This window comes from Amblyomma mixtum, chromosome 3 (genome assembly GCF_055824585.1).
Source record: "Amblyomma mixtum isolate Tamu chromosome 3, ASM5582458v1, whole genome shotgun sequence".
NCBI classification, from domain to species: Eukaryota; Metazoa; Arthropoda; class Arachnida; order Ixodida; family Ixodidae; genus Amblyomma; species Amblyomma mixtum.
In genome coordinates this window covers 294,014,187-294,032,738 of record NC_143014.1, presented here as the reverse complement: position 1 = coordinate 294,032,738, position 18,552 = coordinate 294,014,187, and positions in this window count along the sequence as shown.

Genomic DNA, 18,552 nt, shown 5'->3' with positions numbered 1-18,552 from the left:
GCTCGGCTCCCGGTGAGGATGCCATTACATACACCACACTTCGCAACCTTCCTGACTGCGCCAAAGAATTCCTCCTTCAAACCTACAATGAGGCCTGGGAGAGCGGCTGCTTGCCGAGCTCCTGGACATCCTCCCTTATTTCTATGATTCCAAAACCGGGCAAACCTCCCTCTCTCTCTAACCTCCGCCCAATCTCCCTGACGTCGTGCGTTGGTAAGACCCTTGAGCGAATGGCTCTGACTCGCCTCTCTGATTTTCTTGAGGCACGGGAGTTCTTCCCCCATTCTCTCATTGGCTTCCGACGCCGCGTCCGTGCACAGGACATGTTTCTGATTCTCCAGCAAACGTTCCTGTCCCCTACACCTACTCAAATTTACGCACTTGTGACCGTCGATGTTCGCAAGGCCTTTGACGGTGTTTGCCACGATCACATCCTTTCTCAACTCGCCTCTTTGAATTGTGGCTCCCGCATGTACTCCTATATCCGCTCATTCCTCTCTAAACGTGTGGCTCGCTTTCGAGTAGATACCCACTTGTCTAACCCACACCACCTCACCCGTGGCACTCCTCAAGGTGCTGTTCTCTCTCCTACCCTTTTCAATCTCGCTATGGCCCCTCTCGCCTCCCAGCTAGCTGAAATTCCCGACCAGCATCATATATTTTACGCCGATGACATTACTCTCTGGTGTTCATCTGGCTCTCCCGGTCACGTACAGGACACCCTGCAACGTGGCCTAGATCTCATCGACTCCATTCTCACCACCGCTGGCCTCTCTCCTGCTCCTGAGAAATACGAGCTTCTCCTTCTCAACCGTTCCTCCTACCAGCGCTCACACAACCACTTCGTCTCTCTCCACCTTTCTGGCTCTCCCATTCCTGTCGTCACACAGTGCAAAGTTCTTGGCTTCCCTTTGCATGCGGCTAAGAATGTGCAATCTCTTCACTGCGCTGTCACCACCTGCCACTCTGTAACTCACCTCCTGCGGCGCGTGGTCACTCGACGCTCAGGTCTCCACGATGCTCACGCGTGCCGAGTTGCCCACGCGCTGGCCCTCAACAAGGTCTTGTACTTTGCACCCTACGCTTCCTTCACTCAGACTCAACTTAACGCTCTCGAGACTGCCCTTGTGGGCCTCTACAAGGCAGCTCTCAACCTCCCTATCACTACCTCTACCACTAAGCTCTTTGCCACAGGCCTCTTCCATCCTCTTCGTTCTCTTCTCAGTCTCCATCGTGACTCGCAGCTTGCCCGGCTTTCCCTTACCCGTCAGGGTCAGTGGTTATTGACTCAAGCGGGTATCTCGCCCATTCCAATCTCCCAGTTTACCTCTCCTATTCCCACCCCCGCCCCCAATCTTCGTATCGTTCCCCTCCCGACCAACATGTCCCCCGTCCTGCACGCCGGACGTCGTCATGCGGCCGCACAGCACCATTCCCCTCTCTTTGATAGCCAGGGTGTAGCTTACACCGATGCCTCCTTCGTGGCTCCTCGAGGTTCCTGCGGCTACGCCCTGTACCATCCACACCTCCCTGCTCCTGAAACCCACACCAGCGGGCCGTATCTACACCCTCCAGACGCATTGTCCCTCGAGGTCCTCGCCATTGCGCATGCCCTCCAGTCATTTTCCCTCCTTCCCTCTCTCCAAGAGTACACAGTCTATTCGGACTCACAAGCCGCTATACACCACATACAGAAACGCACCCTGACCCCTTCTCTCCAACAGGAGGTCGAACGAGCGGTCTCCGCACTGCAGCCTTCCATCGTTTTCCTCCGCTGGGTCCCTGGGCATTCAGGGATTGACGGCAATGAGCTGGCCCATCAGCTCGCCCGCGACACACTTTTCCGGGCACCGTTGATCCCCTGGCCCAAGCCCTCGGAGGACGGTGGGAGACTCACCCTTCGCCGCACCATAAAAGAGGTCTACCTTCAGCTCCGCCTCGACAAACGCCTTTACCCTCCCCCTCATCCATCACTCACGGTGCCGGAGTCTCGCCTTCTTCGGCACATTCAGATGAATGCAGTTATCACCCCGTCCCGCCTCTTCCTCTATCGCTATCGATCGGATCCTTCCTGTCCCAATTGCCCCTGTATCTATGCGGACCTGGCCCATTGCCTCTTCTATTGCCCGGCTGCTCAGCAGTCGGGTTCCTTCCCCCCACCCTCTCTATCCATCACCACCTGGCTCGACTGGCTTGGCGCTGAAGGGGAAGAAGAACAGCGGCTTCTGGTCGCCCAGGCGGTCGAAATGCTCGGCCTGTAAATTATGGTCGATTAAAAGTCTTTTACTACTACTACTAGTACTGGCAGCTCAATTTCAAAGTCCTTTGCATTTAGGCAATTGATAGTAATAGTTGCAGCATTAGAATGTGCAAAATTTGGTTTCTCTGGTTCCCTGAGAGAAGAATTGAGAGTTAATGTCTGGGACAAAATACCATGAGTGATCTCTCTGAAAACTTGCCTTTTTTTTTTCAGGTGTCCTACCTGTCCGCAATTGGCGGAGGATCAGTTAGTGACTGTGTGCGGCATATAATGAGGCGCTGCATGGTTGACATGTATGCAAAAGAGTTTTGCATGACAGGCAGAAAAGGCAAGCAACCATTCCGTGGTCTAAAGCTGCTGGAGGTTGTCTACGGTAAGTCTTGTAACTCTTTGTAAACTTGATGTAGCCAGAAGTGTAGACTCGGGTTTCTGTTTAGGTTAATAGTTGCATTAGGTGTATGCTCAGTACTGTTGCCTTTCATGCAAGCTTAGAAAGGGTGGCACTCTACTAGACATCTAATAGGTTTTGCCAGCTGAGCTGTTTATTGACAATTAATTCATGACACATTGTGTTGTGTGTCGCAGTAATTTTTAAGTATGTATAGACATTTCTGTCGGGCAAGGGAGGCGTCAAAATGCCCCCCCCCCCCTTCGAAGCTGTTGCTGTTTCCGCCACCACTTCCACCATCAGGTGCACAAACAGGTTAGCAAACAATACAGCGATGCCTAGAGCATCTATTGGAACAGACTATATTACTAGATGTATTGCTGAGGCCAAAAAGGCATAATTATTTGTGTAGCACTCAGATGCAGCAGTGTCTTGCTAGGCAACAGGGATGTTCTAGAAAATTGGCCTCCTGGCCAAGTTGACAGCACTTAGTTAAGCCAAATGTAAATACCATGTCAATAAATACATCACTTAGTGTTCTGAAGGTTTGTAGGCAGGTATAGTTACCAAAATACCTGTCATCAATTTCATGTATAGAAATAACCGCGGCATGCAGCATGTCAGACAGCTAACTTGGGCATCATGTTGATGTTGAGCTCAACAAGCTTATACAGGGGATTATGCTATAACGCAGCCTCTTACCCAAGCAACCACCGATATCCTTCGGACGGCCGACAGAGGTCTGTTTCGGGTGTTCTGTACGTCCGCTGAATATCCGCAAACAGCCGGTAAACGTCCGTCGGCCGTCCGAAAGGTGGCCAAAGGTATACGGTTCGCCCGCCGACGGACGTCCAGTTGAGTACGTCCAATGGCGGATCTTTCTCGAATATTCGCGTATATGGTGCATGCGTGCTTTTTTCACTCCGCGCAATGCAATAAAACCAAAAACAATTTGATGCATAGCACGCATATTTTATTGTGGTTGATGATACATCAGCAGAGCAATGGGTTACATTCGGAAAATTTCTTTAATGTGACTCTTCAAATGTGGCAAGCTTGGGACACACATCCGTAATCTTCCCACCCACAGGATTTCTGAAATAAAAAGAACGCGGCAAACATCAGTCATGTGAAATAAATGGCACAATGCAGCAGCCGAAGTAAAAACATATTGGAACCAATAGAAGTGTTTAATGCTGCAAGTATAAAAGACAATGCACTTTAACAAACACCTCAATAAGTATAAGGCAGTAACAGCTCTCACTTTTCCACACCATATTTGACAATGTATCTGTTCTTTATTTATTCTCATGGGCCTTAGGGCACTAACCTGCGCAGCACTGTACGCGACTGTGCACAGAAAGCCGCAAAGCTTCCGTTGCGAACCACTGCGAACTACACGTGCTTCCTATGGTCTGCCTTTCGCGCGTTGTCACTCTTTATATAGGCACAGTGAACATAGCGATGCCCTAAAAATTAACAAGATGCTAAAATACTCCGTCCCGCAACTTTGAAGAGGAGTGGGAATTAGCCGCGCGAGTTGAGGGCTCCCGCAGCTGTGTGATGTAGGCTCCCGAAAGTGTGAGAACAGCACACACTTGTGGAAGCCATCTCCTCGCGCTTACTGCTCCCACTGTCCTGTGAACGAATGTTATATGAGCATGCATTGTCCTAGAAGCAAGTTCCAAGAAGTGTACTGGATACATACCTTGGTAGGCAATCCCATGTGCACTAAGCCTTCTTTAAACCAAGGTCGACGCAGTACGGGATTCCGGTGTTCCACAAGAGCTTCAGGCGCTTCCCGTATCTTTCGAATTGTTTAAGTTACATGCTACTTTCGTCCACAGACCGAACAAAGCCACACATTATAATAACAGAGCTATAAAGCTCTGCGCGACAGCACTACGCAGCAAATCAACAACAGCGCAGCCAGGCGCAGCATAGCGCAGCGCTACGGAGCGTTACTGATGGATTGGAATGGACTGACCGCGAACTGACATCTATGATGATGGTGATAGCAGAGTGCACGGGAGTTTTGATACTTACGAATGGTTTCAATGGCAAGTTTAGCTAGCAAAACGGTGGACATGTCGCACAACTCCACTAATTTGGAGAAAAGGGTGGAAATTTGGGCTGGTTGGTGCATGATCTTAGGATAAAAAACAGCGCAAACGGGGACGAAGCGTAGCGTCCCTCTCTCTGCTTCGTCCCCGTTTGCGCTGTTTTTTATCCTAATAATTTGGAGAAGTTTTATAAATATAAAACTAGTCATTAGTTCTTGCAAAATTCTGCAGCACCTGCTTCTCCTCTTAGATAAATTTAGCTCGTTGGCGGCTCGTGCACTGCAGGTGGGAGTGGAATCGTACCAATTTACAAACATCTTCGCGTCAAACCCTCCAACTGATGTAAATAAAACAGTATACATACACGAAAGACGCGAATTTTCTGTGAAATAAAAAACGTCCATACTCATGGCCTGGGAAAATCCTCAGCCTTACATCCCTCGGACGTACACCTCGTCTTTCATGCGGATATACAAAAGTGGACACTGTCCGTACGTCCGGCTGATGTACGAATACGGATATCCGAAATCGGATTGCGTTCGTACGTCCGATGGACGTCCGATCTCGGCAAAGGACGTTCGGATCTAGCTCGTACGTCCGACGGATATCTGTGGTTGCTTGGGTACTGACTACATTTGTAAGTACAGAATGTGAATCTTGCATTCTCTTTTCTTGATTATATTGCCTTGCAGGCGCGGTGCGGAAGACATTCCAGGATGCTACAGATGTGGCCATGCAAGCACTTGTTGCTGAATGGCTACGGTACGCTCCGTCCAGGTTTAAGAAGAGGTATGAATGGTTTTATTTTGCATATTCTCTTGCGGACCATTGGATAGCTGAATAGAAAAAGTGCATTACAGTCCCTAGGCAGGAACATTTACTGAAGTGTAGGCACTGAACACTTATTGCTCGCCTGTCAAGAGGGTGCTACCTGTATTAGATGCTTTCTTTTAGTTTGCACCGGCATCAGGCATCAACATGGGTAGCAGTTGTGATATACGTTTTGCCATCTGACGGCCATTTTCCAACTTTGCTAGGAAGTCACAGGCCCATGACAGTTAACCAAGGTTGTAAGATTACTGGGGAACTGAAAAGTTTACCATATTTGATTGCAGCAATATGAGGCAAATCAAATTAAATTTAAGTCAACACAGGAAATGAAATAAATTGAGGCAGCATTTCATATTAAGGCACTAATTGTCAGTGCTTTCATTAACTATGGCCACATACTGGTTTCTGTTTTGAAAAATGTGCATAACATTTTGTTGGTGTTTACGCTTTCTCCAGTGCATTTCCTAAAGCAAAGAAAGCTTGTTTTGAAAAGTAGCACTGCCGTAATTACGATATACAGCAGCAAAATGGAACAGCGGCAGCCCTTATAGCCTACAGTGGTTGAGTTCAATTATTTTGCAAGATGAACGCTGGCAGCTGGCTCGGCAGACAAGTGAGCAGTCAGCGGCCACTAATGCTCATCTTGTATCCAGCAGCAGTGTAGAGCTCTGTCGTGGGCAACACATAAGGTGAAAATCTGGCATTGGTTTGCCAAGTTTTGGATGAAAACGCTGTAATCTTAGTGCATTTGGATGCATGGGCCCACACTGGCACTTCTGTTTTTAAAATTTTGCAAGCTTTCATTTTTGCCAAAGGAGGCCATTGTGGGAAGCACATTGGTCGTACCATTTTCATGCACTCAACTTTCCTGTTCACACCTGCAGATTTTATTGAACTTCATAAACAAGGCTTTAATGTCAACTAATTATTGTGGGTGGAATGAAAAAAAATACTAGCCAGTACTTAAACGTGCACTGAAGAGGAATCTGAACTCATCTTTTTGCCGCGGGAACTCGATCTACACATTCCCAGCATTCTTGGAAACTTCGACTTATTTCCCTGTGTGGCCGATTTCCCTAATTAAATGGAATTAACGTCCGGCTCCCGCCTTTATTTTTTGAATTCTCCCCGTACGATGGGCTGAGTCGACCAACGGGTGGAGTGCCTTTCAGCCAGCTCCGTGGAGGCTTTCCTTTTGCTTTATTTTGTTTTTTATGTTTCCGTGAATAAATAGTTTCATTCCCAGATAATATAGCAGGAAAATAAGCCCACAGAAATAAAAACACGCGCGGACTATTTGCTTCTACGGATTACTACGTAACACTCCGCCGATGGCAGAGCGGCAAGCTGCCACGGCACTGGGTGAAAGGCACTCCACGCATTGGTCAACTCCGCCCACCGTACGGGGTGAATTTTAAAAAAAGGCGAGAGCCAGACGTTAATTCAATTTAATTAGAGAAATCGGCATCACAGGGCAATAAATCGAAGTTTCTAAGAATGCTCGGAACGTGTAGATTGAGTTCCCGCGGCAAAAAGACGAGTTCAGATTTCTCTTCACTGCACTTTTAATATAACTCCCAACATCACTTACTCGGTTTCTTTTCAGAAAGTTTTTTTTTAAATCTTCATCCCCTTTATCTGTGGTCAACCTTTGTATATATGTATATATAATTGTTAGGAGACAGTGCCATGATATTGACTACGTTCAAGTAATGTGGCTCTCATTTGTATTTCAGTGCTGCCAAGGAGTTCAAGACTGGAGCAGACCCATGATGTAAATAATTTAGCAAGTGTAGTGGCACTTGTTTACTGCAATAAAGATGCCTCCTCATGCAGCAGCAGCACATCTTCTTGCACATGCAAATTACACTGCACCAGTCAGTGCCTATGCACTTTTTGTGCAATGTAGTATACATGACTGGTTTGCATGCCCTTGCAACATCGCTGTAACTGTCATGCAATGTTGTCTGCATGTTGAAAAAATGTTACTCTAATATTGCAGCAATGTGGCGGCCATGTTTCTACCAACGTTACCGGAATGTGGTTTAGGGAGGACATTAGCCATGTTTTAGCAACATTGCAGGGCCACATTCTAACAACGTTGCAGCAACATACTGTGCTACCAGGGATGTTGAAAGACATCCTTCAGAGCGACGGTCACCCGGGGCTTCAGGATGATAACGATGTCTTCGGGGTGAAGCCGCGGCAGCGGCTTTGGTTTCCAAGCAGGTCCCTGGGGCCCACCGTGAAGCGCTGCAGCGCACGCAGCAGCGTTGTGCCGTGTTGAGCGGCCTGGCGACGTGGCGTCCGTTTTCTTGGAAGCGTTCCGCTTGCGGGAGCGGCGTTCCACTAGCTTGAATAACTTCAAGTTCTCGATGGGCGCAGAGGCCGGGCTATCAGGCGCTGGATTTGCTGGAACCTCGGACCAGATGGCGTCCGGGTCGTAGCCACGTTGCAGGTTTGGCGAAGCCATCTTGCCGCGGGTGGGCGACTCACTCACGGCCGGGCGCCGCCGTAGGCGTTAGGCCTAGCGCCGCCGCCACGATACCCAAGTGAAGATCGGCCCTAAAAGGCCTAAATTTTGCCCCACCTGTGTGCGAGAGGTATGCACAGGTAGCTGACGACTTCGGGAAGCCAGACGCGGCTGTGTTGACGGGGTTGCGCCCAGGTAGGCCGCGAACGCTGCTCCCAGCTCACCATGTTGAAAGACATCCTTCAGAGCGACGGTCACCCGGGGCTTCAGGATGATAACGATGTCTTCGGGATGAAGCCGCGGCAGCGGCTTTGGTTTCCAAGCACCCTAGTAGCACGCTTTGTTGCCTCAGTGTGGCCACAACGTTAGCTTCTAACATTACCTTAACGTGGCTAGCGTCCTCTTTTTGCCACGTTAACGCAACATACATAAGACAACGTTGAGACAATATTGCTCCAATGTTACATCAACTTTCAGTCAATGTTAAAGCAACTTCTGGAGACAATATTAATGCAACATTGCTACAACATGTTCTTAATGTTGATACAACTTTTTATTTGCACACATGCAACATTCCCACGACAATGTTACTGCAATATTGCTGCAATGCTGTCATAATGTTTCAGAAACTTTCAGACAGCATTCTAAATTACTGAAATATTTCAGCTACCAATGGATGCTGCTCAATAAAATGATCTCTTGAAAGGCTAAACTGTGTACAATGTGTAGTGTTGTGTTGGGTTTTATGGCACATAGGCAACTGAGGCCATCATGCGCCAAACACAAGGTATTGTAAAAGTTTTTTGTTGAATATTAGAGACATGTAAAAAAATGGCTGAGGCTTAACTTGGTTAACCCTGGTCAGATGCGAAGCATATTTATGGCTAGGCTTGGTAATACATGGCTTTCCTTGGTTGAATACTTGGTCATTTTAATACAACCACTAGAAGCCTTCGTCGTGGGGGAAGACAACGGCATGGCTACAGCGGAACGCCGACTAACCCCGAGACGCGCGTTGGGTGGGCGCCTGGATTTCCACGGAAGCCGCGTCCGCCTGCCCGGTGGAGCGAGTGTTTCACCTACACCGAGTGTGAACGCGCGTTCGAAATGCGCGGGAATGCGCGTCACTGTACCACGTGGTCTGCACGGCGTGCAACCACAGCGACGGCGCGAGGTGGACCCCCATCTTCCTCTGTCGTGACGTCATGTGTCACGTGGTATGTCACGTGGTGTGACGTCACTGTACCACGTGGTGTGCACGGCGTATAACCACGGCGAAGGGCTGTAGTGTACTTCCGTCTTCCTCTGTCGTGACGTCATGTGTCACGTGGTATGTCAAATGGTGTGACGTCACTGTACCACGTGGTGTGCACGGCGCGTAACCACGGCGAAGCGCTGTAGTGTACCTCTAGTAATATGCTTCGCATAAAAGTCATCCCTGGTGTAAAGGCCTTCAGACATTAATATTACCTTTTGAACATGTACACAAATTTTAAAAATGGCTACTAGTAAAAGCTTTAAACGGGGCCGGGAAACCTCAGTAGCTATCCTTGGCTGGACAAGGACACTGAGACTCCCAACCAACAAAAATTAAAACCTCAGCCTTCTTCTCAGGCGTGAGAAAGTGGCTGAGGTGTATTAGAATTAAAACAGACCTGTGGGTAAAAAATTTAGAGACACTTAAAAAATCCAGTTTCTTTAAGGAAGCTGAAAACACATGATATATCAACAATTGCATCATCTCCTAAAAGCAGTGCGGGATGAAAAGGGATGTATTCGTTATAAAATTGAGTAAAGTACTTTTTCTTTATTTTTTCCAATTTCATACAAGTGAATAAAATATGGTTAATTGTAACTTCAACTCCGCATTCTTCGCAAAAAGATTGCTCTTTTTTTGACAGTAGGAAATTGTGTGTCAGATGCGTGTGTCCTATACGAAGACGACAAATAATGACTTCTTTGAAGCGTTCTTGGTGGGTGCAAGATTTCCATTCGCCTAAAACTACTTTTACAAAGTGTAGTTTGTTTGATTCATTGTCCCAAGCGGACTGCCATTTTTTCCTTATTTCACAATGTACCGAGTTCATGCAATCTTTAAAGGGAGTATCTACTTTCTTTATTTGCTTGCTACGAGCCTGCGCTGCGCAGAGGTCTGCTCTCTCGTTGCCTTTAATTCCGACGTGACTCGGCACCCAGCAAAGTTTTATGTTTTTTCCTTGAGCTATGGCTTTTGTTATGTTGTGTATTATGTCACCGAGCATCGGGGTAATTGCATTTCTAGAGTGGAGAGCTGTAAGTAAACTAAGGGAGTCCGTGTAAATAATACTGTTTCTGAGGTTTTCATTTACTATTTTTTTTTACGGCCAAGCATACAGCGTAACATTCGGCTGTCAATATTGATGCACACTGTGGAAGTCTGATTATTTCATTCTCTTGCCCTCGTACTACCACGCTTCCTACGTAGGTGGCTGTTTTCGAACCGTCCGTATAAAAATCCGCAAAACCATTGTATTTTTCCTCCAGTGCAAGAAATTCTTGTACTATATGTTGTTGCGGAGTTTGCTTTTTGTGAAAATGTGTGAGAGTGAAATCGCATATTGCAGGGAAGTTGTACCATGGAGGTAGTGGCTCTCGTCTGATCGAAATGTTAGGTAATGTGTTCAGTACGCCGAGACTCTCGCACATCTCTTCAAAACGCAAGAGGAGTGGTCTGGTAGTTTGTGGTTTATTATTAAAAAGTGTTCTGGATGGACACTTTGTAACTATTTCGTAACATATATGTTTTAGTAGGGAACGGATTTTTATAACGTATGAGCATGTAAGTATGCTTCTTCTATCTGTAAGAGATGGTTCGTTTGTTTCAACATAGAGACTATTAATGGGTGACGTCCTGTAAGCGCCAGTTGCAAGACGTAAACCTAAATTGTGCACTGGGTCCAGTCGTTTCAAGTACGATGACCTTGCTGAACCATATACTATACTACCATAGTCTAATGAGGATCGTACCACAGAGCGATAAATTTTTAGAAGACCTGCCCTGTCAGAACCCCAGTGTTTATGTGAAAGGACTTTGAGTATGTTCAGTGATCGGGAAGTTTTCTTTTTTAACGCGTTAATATGAGGCAGGAAAGTGAGTTTTTTGTCAAATGTTATGCCTAGAAATTTATGTTCATTTTCTACAGGTAAATCTATTTCGTTGAGGTGTATGGTGGGGTCTGCCTGTAAGCCTCGTTTGAGCGAGAAAAGAATGGCCACTGTTTTCTGTGGGGAAAATCGGAAACCATTTCTGTCTGCCCATGTTGTCAGTTTATTTATTGTTAGCTGTATTTGTCTTTCACATGTTGATATGTTGGAGGATGTGTAAGCTATCTGGAGGTCGTCTACATAAAGTGAATACATAACAGACCTAGGTATTATTTTGTTAAGAGAATTCATTTTTACAATAAAAAGTGTTGTGCTTAAAATACACCCTTGAGGCACTCCATTTTTCCTGAATAAAATCCCTCGAAAGGGTGGAGCCTATACGGACATTAAATGAGCGGTTAGATAAAAAGTCTTTAATGGAGTTCAGCATTCTGCCATGGATGCCAAGTTCAGCTAAGTCCTGAAGAATTCCGAACCTCCAGGTAGTATCATATGCTTTTTCTAAATCAAAAAAGACTGCAAGACAGTGTTGTTTGTGTATAAAAGCTTGTCTGACTGTATTTTCGAGACGGACTAGGTGATCTGTAGTTGAGCATCCCTTTTTAAAACCACACTTGTGGATATCAAGAAGTTCACAGGATTGAAGAACAAAGGTTAATCTTTTATTTAGGACACTTTCGAAGGATTTGGCGAGGCAACTGGCCAGGGCTATGGGTCTATAACTGCTAGGAGAGGTTGGGGGTTTACTAGGTTTAAGAAACGGTACAATAATAGCTTTTTTCCAGGCCTCAGGTATTTTGCCTGATATCCAAACTATGTTGAAGAACCTTAAAAGTGCCTCTACGGCAGGTTGAGATAGATGTGCCACCATTTCGTAGTGGATTTGGTCGGGTCCTGGAGCAGTTTTTTTACCAGCAGACAGTACTGTATTTATTTCTTGGAGGGTAATCACATTGTTATATTTTTGGTTTGCACCTCCACTAGTTGTAAGTCTTTGTTTTTCGGCTGTGTTTTTGTGTTTTAAAAAAGACTGTGTATAGTGTGATGAACTTGAAACTGCAGCGAAATGTTCCCCCAGTATGTCTGCCTGTTCCCCTATGCTTGTTTGTGTGCCAGGTGTTGTTAAAAAAGGAATTGTGAAGGGTGAAAAGTTTCCATTTAATGTGCGAACCTGCTCCCACATTTTTTTAGATGTCATCTGACTGTTAATGGATGAAACATAACTCTGCCATGATGCTTTCTCGGCACACCGACGGACGTACTGAGCTTTGGCTCTTGCCTTCTTAAAATTAACGAGATTTTCATGTGCCGGATACCGGCGAAATTTACCCCAAGCTCTATTTTGTTGTTTTTTGCTTCCTTGCAGTCTTTTGTCTACCATATTTTATGGTTTTGTCGCACCGCTCCCGACGACTGAGGAATAGCTGTGAGTGCGGCAGTTATGATACAATTAGTGAACTTTTCATTTATTTGGTCGATGGTGAGATTTTCTAAAACTATATTTTCTAAGGTTGCCTTTGCTCTAAAAAGTGACCAGTCGGCGAGGTGAAGCTTCCAGCGCCGTGGCCTTGTGGGGATTATTTCCGGTGGGGATGTTAAAGTGATTAGTATAGGGAGGTGATAGCTGCCATATGGGTTGTCAATGACGTCCCAGTTAAAATCGTTAAAAACAGAAGGTGAACTAAAAGACAAATCTAAACAGGTCATTTTCCCTGAGGCAGGGGAGCACTATGTGGCTTTTTCTGTATTTAAAAGGCGTACACTATTTGTGAGGATAAAATCTTCGATTATTTGACCCCTAGAGTCACAGCGCTCACTTCCCCAAAAAGGGGAGTGAGCCTTAAAATCCCCGTCTACTAGATATGGTTCTGGAAGTTCATCAATGAGGCCTTGTAGATCGTGGACTGTTAGTGTGAGATGTGGAGGAATATATAAAGAGCAGATTGTAATTGTTTTGTCGCTGACAATGCTGACTGCAACTGCCTCAAGTTTTGTTTTGAGCAGGGTGTCGAACCGGAACCGAACCTGAACCCGAAACCGGAACCGAACCCGAATTTTTGCCCGGAACTGGAACCGAACCGAACCCAAATTTGTTTCGCCATCTTGGAACTGAACCCGAACCGGAACGATTCATAGGAACCGCTCCGAACCGGTTCGGGACTCGGTTCAGCCGCACATTTTGTGCAACACGGCAAACTTTTTTTCTTTTTTTCAGACCAAATGGCATATGCCAGCGCGTAGATTTACCCAGGGAAAGCTGTCGGCGCTATGGAGTGCGAAAATGGCATCCAGTCGAAATGGTATCCATGTCAACAACAAAACTGAAAGAACTCTCGTGGCTAGGAAGAAAGCTAATTGGCGTTTCCGCAATGTGCTTTTGGTAATTCTGAAGTGTTTTAGGCCAGATTTACGTGAAATGTTGGATTTTATAGTATCCCCCTTTCACATGCTTACGTACAGCTTTAATCGAATTGTTAGCACTGCTTTAACTCGTAAAGCACTGAGTGAGAATGGTTTCCTTTTCTTTGTGTGAAGTACCATAAATATGTGAAGCATAGGCGAAATGACCCAATCACGTTGTGCAACATTTACTTTCTGAGGCATTCCTTGTCTCACATAGCAGATAATGAATAAGACCCCTCACGATGGCTGAGTGGCTGTGGTGCTCGGCTGCTAATGCCAAGGTCGCGGGTTTGATACCGGTGGCGAGGTCGCATTTTGATAGCGACGAAGAGAGCGTAGCATCATTGCACAGAATAAAACAATGGTTAATGGTCTTTGGCGCATTGCGCAGGCGGAAATTTACCGTCCATGACACAAACATAACCTCAGCATGAAGTAATAATGCCTTGACAGGCAACGTCGGTGTGTGAAGTTCAGAGAAGAACATTTTTGCAGCAGAAGAAATAAATGCACATTCGCTGTTAAGGAACTCCAGAAAAGGCTACCGATACAACAGTACAGGAACCAAATACCCTGTAAGTACATGAGTCGTCTGGCTTCTGGAGAGGCTATACAGGTAGTCTAAAGAAAAGCGCACAGTGAGGAAATTTAAGGTGTCCGCTACTTCCGCGCTGCGGCGACGACTGTCTAATCTTTTTAGCTTTCGGGGGCACTTATGTGTAGTGCAGCCGAACCATGAGAGTGTTCCCCAGCTCCACCCTCGTCAATAGTAGCGAACGTAATGCGTCTTCTTTTACCGACAGTGCCACATGAAAAACATAGTCGAACAGTGAGGGCAGAAGCTGTGCGAGAACCTTCGCTTCGGGCTGTTTGTGTCTGAGGCGAGAGGCTTAAGGTTGGTTCACATGCAAGCGAATGGGCGACTGAGCGGCCCGTCACAGCGAAAATTTCCAACTTGGAACCTCGCCGCTCACCACCACGAACACTCAAAAACAAGTTTTAGCATTTTTTGCATCGCGGCGTCAAGATTCGCTAGCGTTTTCGCGTTCTTTTGTGGAACGCTTTGCGACGGCACACGTGCAGCATTCAAAGCATTCCACCTCAGGTAGATCGGCTGCAGGTAGATGGGCCATTTTAGACCGCAGCTCTTATGCGCCCGTACCCGCGTTCCGCGTCGTAGTCGGCGTAGCCGGCGTGACCGGTTGTCCAAGTAGCAGAGCGAATTAAACGCCACCTAGAAGGTGGATGCCACGGGAAGACCCCAAGATTGGCTAGCAGCACAATACGCCACATGCCAGGTAGCGTGTGATGAGTTGCGCTTAAAGTTCGCAATACCGACAATGGCAACCGTCTGTCATTTTATTGCCAGTGAGTGCCCGGATGTGCGCCGATCGAATTGTGCACGCCTGTGCATACGCATGCTTAAGCGCGCGCGCACACACACACACAAACACACACACACACGCACACGCACACGCACACACACACACACACACACACACACACACGTACACACACACACACGTACGTACACACGTACACACGTACACACACACGTGCACACACACGTACACGTACACACGTACACGTACACGTACACACGTACACGTACACACGTACACGTACACACGTACACGTACACGTACACGTACACACGTACACGTACACGTACACGTACACACGTACACGTACACACGTACACGTACACATGTACACGTACACACGTACACGTACACGTACACGTACACGTGCGCGCGCACCACGGAAATTTTTGAATTTTTGAGAAAGGAGATTAAACTGCTAATGCAGTAAAGAAACCAACTAAAATACTCTAACCCTGAGTGGGAATCGAGCCAGTGGCGGCGGGCGCAACAGAGAAGCTTCGTTTACTGATGCCTTATTAGGCTACTCGGCCATCTTCGAAGATTCTTTTTATTGTTGCCGCATGGAATATCGGGAACCTCCCTGACCACGTCTTGCCTTACTTGACTGGATCGATTTCCGCGACCTCGGCATACGGCCTAATGTCACTATCACTCCTTTGCTCTGCCCGCACATAAAAATTCCTGAAGGCGCCCACGTCAAAAGAGGGGCGATCAGTCAGGAGGTTGAACTTTCGCAGCATATACGTTCTCAGCTAAAATGAACTGTTCTCTGAACAGTGTCCTCGCCGAAAGTGGCGATTGTGCGTGTCTATCAATAATGCGGCTTCTTCACACGCTAAGCAGTCTTGACAGGAAAAGTTCACACGGAATTCCGGTGTTCTTCATTACTGGCACAAATCTTATAGTTTAAGGCATGACCTCAATGTCCTTTTTAAGAGACTGATGAGGTGAGCTATGTCTCATTCGAACATAGCGTCACAAATAATTTCGTTGTTCAATAGTTCCTCCTTGCTTGCAGATGTAGCAATTCACTGATCATGGCACAAACATCCGCTTGGCTCGATGGCATGTCCTAACACGTAAGGTCGACGTTTGAAGTCTAAGAAAGGTTTTTGGGGCCTATTGAATGTACATCCTCTGAACTCGCCTTAATATAAGGCCGCCAAGAAAGGCTAGGTAAGGCTGCACGTAGAGGAAGTAATGACTGATCAGAACCTTTGTCAGCTGCCTTCTGGAAAAGCCGTACAGGTATTCTAAGGAAAAGCAAAAATTTAGGAAATCAAGTGTGTCAGCACAAAATTCCTCCACGACTATGTACATTAAAGACATGAGCATTTAGTCACCTAATAAGCACAGCTGCCAAGAAGCGGTGGTTTTCGGTTTCGAAAAATAAAAACCATGAAACAGCTTAGTGGACAAAAACTGCACGAAAGACTCACCGTACTGTATCAAGGTAGCATAAAATTCTGTCCACGCATGGGCTCCCTTTTAAAGCGCCCCAGAAAAGTCACAAAAATTATATTTAACGAATTTACGGTCCTCCTCTTGTAATGCACCAATGGCAACATTTTCACAACGCAACGTCTCATCGAAGACGTCACAAGTTTGTGTGCGTACAGACACGAAGTGCCCCCAACCAATGCAAGCCTGCTTTTTTTATCATATTGTTTTCATCAGAGCAAAAGACGGAGATGACATCAGCATAGGTCAAAATCTTAATTTTACACTGTACTAGCGACAAGCCATGATTAGCTGTGTTTTTGAAGAAACTGAGCTATAGGTAGTCGAGATATATAACGCGAGTTACAAAGGCGATGTAGAGCAGGGGATGAAAATAAAATATTTTTGGTAAACTCTCTAGATGTATGCTGCAGGTGTGCCAGTGTGTGTGTGTGGGGGGGGGGGGGGGTGACTGGCAAGCCGCTTTTGGGGCGACAGAAAGATGTCTTGGCTGTATATACCTGCAAATACAAGGCAACTTCCGCTCATAGTGGGCGCATGCAGCGGTCCTAACGGCGCCCGCTTAAGCATTTTGCGCCGGCGAAATTCCCGATTGACACTACCTTCAAGACAGACCTATTACTCGCCTCACGGGGACTCCGAAACTGCTGTAGCTGAAATGTTTTGTAGTTGAAAAATCCATCAGCTTTTCTTTTCATGTATCTCATCAGATAGTCTAGTATACATAGCCGGTGTACACTAATTCTGAGTTCTTTTGATTTCGCGGCCCTTGCGTAAATTTAAATCTTTTTGCCGCGGACAGTAAAACATCTCGCATTGAGCAAATTTTGCAGTGCTGTTTTATATACTGATATCATAAAGAAAAGTAAACAACAAAACAAGGTTGAATAAAAACCTCATTCAGAATTTTTTATTGTCTGAACCCGTTTGAACCCGTTTGAACCGGTTCGACGCTATCCGGAGCGGTTCGAACCGGAACGGAATGTCGCTCCGGAGCCGAACCCGGAGCTGAACCCGAAATGCGTGAACCCGAACCTGAACCGAACCCGAAAAAATTCCGGTTCGACACCCTGGTTTTGAGTCTGATCTCTTGAGCAGGGACGACGCTCTGTACGACAATCGCGACGCCTCCTGAGAGTCTATTTGCCTGCTCACGATCGCGTCTAAAAGTTTTATAATGCTTCAGAATGTTCATATGTTGTGGGCCTAGATTGGTTTCCTGGAGACATAAGGCTACGGGTGACATTGACCCTAAAATGTTTTTTATGGCATCGTAATTTCTCAATAGTCCTCTACAGTTCCACTGAACTAGAAAAGCCATTTTTATGTTTTGGGGTAGGAGCAACGAGAGGTTTACTTATGTTCTGGGGCCTTTATGGTGGCCCTGCCTTTTTTCCGCTCAAGAGAGCTGTTCCGCCGCTGTAAAGCAGGCGGGCTGGAAGTTTGGTCCATCACCTCGGAAGAGGTGCTGGACGACCGCGACGAAGCCACGGGTGTGTGGGTGTCAGGCCTCCCCCGACGGGGGGAAGTCCTACGGGATGCTGACCCGTGGGCCGGCACTCCCTGGCTTGTAGTTGGCAGAGCAGCTTTCGCTGTCTCTGCCTGGGGCGTGGATGGCACTGCCACAGGCGCGGTGGAAGCGGCCGCGGCAGGTGCCGGAGTGCTGTGTGGTGCTACGCCCCTGCGCACCACATCAGCGAAGTTTGGTTTCGCTGTGAAAGAGAATGTATTTGTCAGTGCAAAACGCCTTCTGGCTTCTTTAAATGAAATATTTTCTTTGGTCTTTATGGTGATGATTTCTTTCTCCTTTTTCCAGGACGGACACGCCCTGGAGTATGCAGCGTGGTCTCCTTCACAGTTCGCGCAGCGTAGGGCTGCGTCACATTCCTCAGAAGGGTGGTCCTTCGAAGCGCATTTCGCGCAGGTTTTGCGGCCGCGGCAACTCTGTGAGCCGTGGCCAAACTTCTGACAGTTGAAACAGCGGCGGGGATTTGGTATGTAGTGTCTGACGGTGATTTTCAGGTATCCAACATCGATCGTTTCGGGCAAACTGCTGGTGTTAAATGTGAGGACCATGTGTTTGGTGTCTATTTCTTTGTTGTCCTTGCGAATTCTGATCCTGTGCACGTCAATTACATTTTGAT